We start from the raw sequence: 7580 nt of genomic DNA on the forward strand, positions 1-7580 counted from the left end.
CGGGCTGGGTGGTCTCTGCCTTTGTGAGCTACCAAGCAGGCAAGTTCCTCTCCGCGGCAGCCCGATGCTCTCCCGGCCCCCTGCGGCCCTTCCTCGGCCCCTTCTACCCATCTCCTGCGCCCAGACTTTGTAGCCTCTTGCACCCTGACAGCAGCGGTGCCAGACAGCAAACCCGCCCTTGCATCCCACCGAGAGGCAAAAACGCCGCGTCCCTCCCCTCTAAAACCGCCCGGGCTCGGTGTCCAAGGCGTTTCCGAGGGTGCGGGCCCCTAGGCGCAGGAATGCCCGCTAAGCTCCTACCTGGAGTGGTAGCTGCGCGCGAAAGCGCTCCGCCCGGGGCCGCCGCCCCCTGGCACCGTGAGGGGTGTGGGTGCGAGGGTGAAGAAAGGGAGGGTGCGGGGTGGGGCAAGGGTGCAGTGCGGAGGGGGGCCAGTCGGTCAGGGCGGCTCCTCACCCGGCGTCTCCAAGAACCTGGGAGCGCGCAGAGTTGACAGGTGTGGGCGCCGGTGGAGGGCGCGCGGCGCCGGGCGAGGTGGCAATCGATCGAGTATTGGGAAAAGTCCCCTTTATAAGGGCGGCCGGCGGGGGCGATCGTCAGAGCTCAGGAGGCGGACGTCAGAGGAAAGTGGTGCTGGGGCGTGTGCTGGGGAAGCTGCCCTCGCGAGGAGGGTGGGTGTGCGGGATGCGAAGGAAACGGGGCCCAAGGAGCTGGGGGGCAGGCTGGGCTCTGGTCGGCGCTGCCAGCCATGTATCCCCAGCCATGGGATCCCCATCCCGAGGCAAGTACCTGCCACTCCATTCTCCTCCTCCAGAAAACTGGGCAGAGATCCCTTAGGGTCATTCCCAGTCTAACTTCTCATCCCTATGGTTGGAAGCTGGGAATGGGGAGGGTCTCAGAGGACTATATTTTCAGAAGCAGCAGCAGCTGGAAGCCTAGTGGAGAGAAGTTCTTTTCTTCCCAGGTCAGAGTCTGCAATTGTTTCCTGAGGAGTCTCTCTGAGAGGGAAGGGGTCCTTCCCGCGGCCTCTCCTGGGCCCTGTTGGAAGCTGTTCCTGGCGTCCCTGCTGATGGGCTCCCTGAAGGAGACATTTCAGGAAGGTTTAGAAAGTCCTTTTTACATTCATGACCCTGCCACTTAAAAGTAGGGCTACCATGAAGGACGCTAGGAGTGGTCCAGATTAACACTGAGGTTATCACAGAAGCCTGAGAAGATGGCTTTCCCGGTGGAGCCCTTTGGGCTGCTGGCCTGCTGAATATCCTATTCCAGCTCACAAAAATTTGCTGTTAGTTTACAATATATCAATATACCTACCTATTTTTTATAGATCATTTATATATTACACATATAAATATGTATCTACAGATGTATTCCTAAATCTAGGTATATACGGATAGATGCAGATACCTATGTGAATGTGAATGGAGGAAGAGAGAAGGGTGGGAGAGAATAAGACGGAAGAGCCACAAGCCACAAAGCCACAAGCACTCGGACCACTGTCTCACTTCTTTCCACATTCCACCATGAGAGTGTATTTAACAGTGAAATACACAAATCTAACAAGGGATAGAATAAATAAGAGTACCTCTGAACTACTGTTCACCTCTCTAGGCCAGTCAGACCATCTCCCCTTTTCTTACACTGGATTTTGAAATTCACCTTCAAATTTATATTACTACCCCTTTTCTTTCTTCCCTGTATAAACAATAACTGCATCCAACTACCTCTTTTGAGGTGAGAAAGCCTAGGGAATTCGAACAGAAACTAAGACGGGCCAAAAGGCCTGCAAAGATAGTTATTTCCCCTGGGTTGTATGACTAGTTCATTGATTTTTCTGGAAAAGACTTAGGTTGCCTTTTAATATAACCCCATTTTTACATATAAATTTTATTAATTTAAGCAATTTTAAGGAACTGGCAGAGGGAAACAGATGGGGTTTCATATAATTACCCACGTGTTTGAAAAGAGGTTCATTCATTCATTCATCCATCCATCCATTCATTGATGGGTTTTGTTTTTGTCTCCTATAACTCATTTTCTGATTCTGGGCCTTAGCCTCAGGTTAACTTATGTATTTCCTGCCAGAATATACTTACGATGATGATGACACACAGCTTATTGCTGTAGCAGGGCAGGCCTGGGCAATTGCAGTGTCTGAAATAGTGCACAGGCCTAAGGTCAGGGAGCTTGACTCAGACCCAAAGAGAGACTGAAGAGGCAGCCGTCCTCAGAGAACATCACCCGCCTTTAGGTATGAGAATTGGGAGTGCAGCCAAAGCACACCTCCGAGAGCCCACCTAATCCACTTTGAGAAGCCAGGCTTGCCAGACTCTAGACTCAGTGCCAGATCTGAGAATGGACAATGACCTTGACAGTGGCCAAACTAATTCTGGCCTGGCAGAGCGGCTGTCCTCCACGACAAGAAACACCAGTTGAAAATGACAACTGCTGATGTATTAAGTCTAGTGCTGGGGAGACATTTCCTCATTTGCTCAGTCCTTTGCACTCTGCGTCTGATCTAAGGATGAAGCTGCATGTGAATTTCTGTGCCAAGGTGTCATTTCCCAGACACCCGTTTCTCTTTTGTCTTTAATATGGGTACTTTAATACGTACCTCTTCCTCCCCTCTCCTGAGAATATGTGATCATGCATGGATTTAGGGAACTATGTGTCAGTGGGAGATGAATTCCTGCTTTGGGGGAGAAAAAGCAGGTTTTGCATTTACAAATCATTTATTTAAAAAAAAACCCCACATTTTCTGAGTGCCTTTTACATTCTGAACACTGTCCTCAGTACTGAGAATACATCTAGAAAATGATATAAACCTTACCCTCAAGTAACTTATCCATGAAAAGAAGGAACAAAGAAGCAAAAGCTCCACTTCTATATACTATTGTAAGTGAATATCTATATACACAGATTTTAGGGAAAGTACAAGCAAAAGGTCTTAATCAGATGCAGGAATTCTTCCTGGAGGAGCAGGGAGAGTCCTTTATCCAATAAATGTATAAAAACACCTGGCCAGGCACCGTGGCTCACGCCTATAATCCCAGCACTTTTGGAGGTTGAGGTGGGCAGTTTACCTGAGGTCAGGAGTTCGAGACCAGCCTGGCCAACATGGTGAAACTCTGTCTCTACTAAAAACACAAAAATTAGCTGGGCGTGGTGGCAGGCACCTGTAATCCCAGCTACTCGGGAGACTGAGGCAGGAGAATTGCTTGAGCCCGGCAGGCAGAGGTTGCAGTGAGCCGAGATAGTGCTATTGCTCTCCAGCCTGGCCGACAGAGCAAGACTCTGTCTCAAAAAACAACAATAACAACAGCACAAAAACAAACAAACAAACAAACAAAAAAACACCTGTTGCCTTGTGCTAGGTATATACTCAATTGATTGAAATGAAAAGATCCCTGTCTTTAATAGGTTAACAGTCTCTGACCTTGCCATTCAAAGTACATTTCATGGAACAGCAGCATCAGCATTACATTTTTTTTTTTTAAGTAACAGCTTTGGTAATTCGAGAATGTCATCACTTGGTCTATACATTTTGAACATGTTTCAAATATGATCCAAATGCATGTTGAGATTGTGGGGGCCCATTTTGCTTAATTTATTATCCTCCCTAATGCTCTAGTTTCCCCATACAATGTTAACTTAAATCTTTCATACCTTTTAATGGATTACATTTAGCTTGAATTAAAATTGACCAGTCATTTCCAAACCAGGTTGATCATCAAAATTATAGAGTTCTTTAAAAATTGCAGCTACTAAGGTCCCAGAGCACAAATTCTGACTTTGTAAATCTTGGGCAAGGGTTTGGAAACCTGGTTTTCTTTCAACCTTTCCCCAGTGATCTTGATGACAAGCTGGGATTGGAAGACTATGTTGAGTTTCAGAGTGGAAATAACTTTGAAAGTCAAAACAGATAACTTTAGCTCAGGTTAACCAGTTATGGAATCTTTATCAAATTATGTTATCTTCACTGTGTTTTAATGTTCTTATCTGTAAAGTGGAAATAAATAAAAGGTTGTTTCAATCTCATAGGAGTGTGAGGATTCATTGAAATGGCATACAGTCAGCCCTTTGCACCCATGGGTTCTGCATCCATGGATTCAACCAACTGGGGATTGAAAATACTGGGGAAAAAAAGCATGTCTGTACTAAACTCATAGACTTTTTTTTCCTCATCAATTTCCAAACAATATAGCATAACAACTATTTACATAGCATTTATATTGTATTAAGAATTATAAGTATTCTAGAGGTGATTTAAAGTATATGTAAGGATGTACATAGGTTATATGCAAATACTATGCCATTTTGTATCAGAGAATGACCATCTGCCGATTTTGGAAGCAGAGGGTGATCCTAGGTATGGAGGAATGACTGTGTTTTTAAACACTGAGTGCAATGCCTATTTCCCTTTGGTCCTCAATATATGGTAAGCAATTGCTGCTGCTGCAGTTTCTGTTACTGTTGCTTTGATTCATTATTGAAGCCTGCTGATGTTCTGGCCTCTGGTGGCAGTCAGTTGTTAATCCATTGCTAGTGCTGTGGATAAATGCATCTGACCTTTCTTTACCTAATGGTAAATAAATATTTTGCTAATAACCTCAGGGGTGCATCAGAGGTTCATATATTCAGCAAACTACACCATGGACTAAAGTCTAGATTCTATATCTTAACCAAATTTTAACATAATCCAATTTATGACTTTGTAGATCAAGCCAGGAGTAGTGTCGGTCATCCACTTTCATAGAGATACATGTGGAAGGGTCCTCTCGCTGCTTCTTTCTCAGCCTTTTCTCCCTCAGTTTCACACTCAGTCCTTAGCAACAGTTCCCAGCTTCTTTTTAAGGCACTTTTTTCCCCACCTAGTATGAAGCTAACCCTTTCTCATTCTTTTAGACTCAACTCAGATATGGAGAGAAGAGAAACTTCCCTGATTTCTGTCTATAACCAGACTGGGTCATGTGTTCCTTTTCTAAGCTGCTCACCCATGGTACCTACTAGTATATAACAGTGGTCTACAGATCTCATGCCTGTTTCTCAATTAGTCTGTGAACTCTGTAAAGGGGACTACCTTATTCCATTTACCTTTACTCACAGAACACTTAGCACAGTGCCTGGAATACTACTAGACAAAAACTTAGTTAAACTGTATTTGTTTTACAGAAGGAAAATATGAGACTCAAAATGAGTGAATATCTGAGAAATCATTTAATCAAAATCTAAGTAGAAAACTGAGATTTGGAGGAGGCAACGGGACCATTCTGGTTATTAAGTACATGTATGTCATCATGGGTTTAAATTGCATTGATTTGTATAAGGTCACACAACCAGTTAGTGGCAGATATAAAACAGAGTTCTCTTGCCTCCCAAATGAATGATTTTTAACCTTAGGTAAATAGTGCTCTTACACTCAATTTGATATTACTCTATCTCAAAATTGTACATAGTCTTTATTTAACAATTTATATTTATATTCATTTTGTAATATAAATTAAATGCAACTATAATTTTAAAAATGCAGTCATAAGAAAGATGGAGAAAAAATAGCTTAGGGATTAGAGCTGATGGGGGAAAACTGACATTTTTGGTAAAAATTCTATTACGCCAATCTGAGCACGTTCGAACAGACCTCTGTGTCCTCACTATAACAATAACACGAGAATTAATCACTTGAGTACACATCAATTTGATTGAAATGCAATTGCCCAACAAATGCCAAGTTATTTTCTTATGTCCTTATGATAAATGACATATGGTGACTAAATCTTCATACTTCTAAAACAAGCAGTTATATAGGAATTATACAGTGGTTTACCTTCATTGTTATAAAAATGTATGACAGTGATAAAACGTATTTTAGCGTCAATGATTTCTCTCCATTGGTAGTATTAGAGTCATTCTGTGCAACATTCTTATAGTTCTTCATATCAGCATAAGATATTTTTCCTTCTGGTTACTATTGCAGTATTTTATTATGAAAATATTCAAACAAATATCAAGGTTAAAACATATATCAAAGTTAACATCCATATACTTACCACCTAAATTCTACCATTAACATTTCTTTATCAGTCTATCTTTAACCATTCATCAATTCATCTCATTTATTGATGCATTTCAAAGTAAATGGCACAAGTACAATTCCCCTAAATACTTCAGCAAGTATATTATTAACTAGACATTAACAATTTTATATATATATATATATATAGTAGTTGAGGTAAAATTTATATAGAATAAAGTACAGGACTCTTGAGGTTATGAAATGAGTTTTGATATATTAAATAAGTTTTGATAAATGCAAGTATCACTGTAAATCAAACGCTGATCAAGATATAAAGCATTATTTTGGCCCCAGAAATTCTCTTATGTATTTCTGAGTCCCTGCCATTGAATCTAAGAGACAATGTTATGATTTTTCTTCCACTATAGATTAATTTTGTCTATTTTAGAACTTTATATAAAGTGAATCATACAATGCATATTTGTACTTCGCATATTTTTGAGACTCGTTTATAGTGTCAACTGGAAAACGATTTCTTTATTTTTTCCTGTCATATTCTATTGTGGGATTACACCACAGTTAATTATCTATGTTCTAATTGATAGGCACCTAGGGTGTGTCCAATTTTTCATGATTATATATAAAGCTGCTCTGAACAAGTATTTCTGTGAACACAGGTTTTTATATATTCATATCCTTGACAGCATTTGATGTTATCAGTCTTGTTTTAAAATATTTTTATGTATATTCTTTTAATTTTCATCATTCTGGTGCTTATGTAGAGATATGTCATTGTGAACTTAATTTGCATTTTCCTTATGCCTAATAATGTTAAGCACGTTTTATGTGTTTAATGATTAATTCTAGGCCTTCTTTTGTGAGGAATATACTCAAAAATTTTCCCCATGTGTGATGAGTTGCTTGTCTCCATTATTGAATTGCAAACATCATTTATACATCAGGGATATCTGCATTCTATGTATGTTTTGTGAATGTTTTCTTCTAATCAATGGCTTGCCTGTCCATTTTCTTAATGAGACTCTGAAGTTTTCAGTTTTGAATAATTCTAATTATTTTCTTTAGTTTCAGTGTCCTCTCTGTAAACCTTTGCTTATCTCAAGTCAAAAAATGTTTTTTTTTTTTTTTTTTTTTTTTTTTTTTTTTTTTGTTATGGTTCCGTTTTTTCCCTTTTACCCGGGTCAGGGGCCGGGTCTCAGCTCACTGCAAGCTCCGCCTCCCGGGTTCACGCCATTCTCTTGCCTCAGCCTCCCGAGTAGCTGGGACTACAGATGCCCGCCACCTCGCCCAGCTAGGTTTTTGTATTTTTTTTAGTAGAGACGGGGTTTCACCGTGTTAGCCAGGATGGTCTCGATCTCCTGACCTTGTGATCCGCCCGTCTCGGCCTCCCAAAGTGCTGGGATTACAGGCTTGAGCCACCGCGCCCGGCCTCAAAAAATGTTTTTTAATGTTTTCTTTTAAAAACATATAATTTTAGGGTTAACGTTTTGTTCTATGATCGATCTCAATATGTGTGTATGGTAGAAGGAAATATTACATCATTCTTTTTCC

This window comes from Papio anubis, chromosome 14, assembly GCF_008728515.1.
Source record: "Papio anubis isolate 15944 chromosome 14, Panubis1.0, whole genome shotgun sequence".
Taxonomy (NCBI): Eukaryota; Metazoa; Chordata; class Mammalia; order Primates; family Cercopithecidae; genus Papio; species Papio anubis.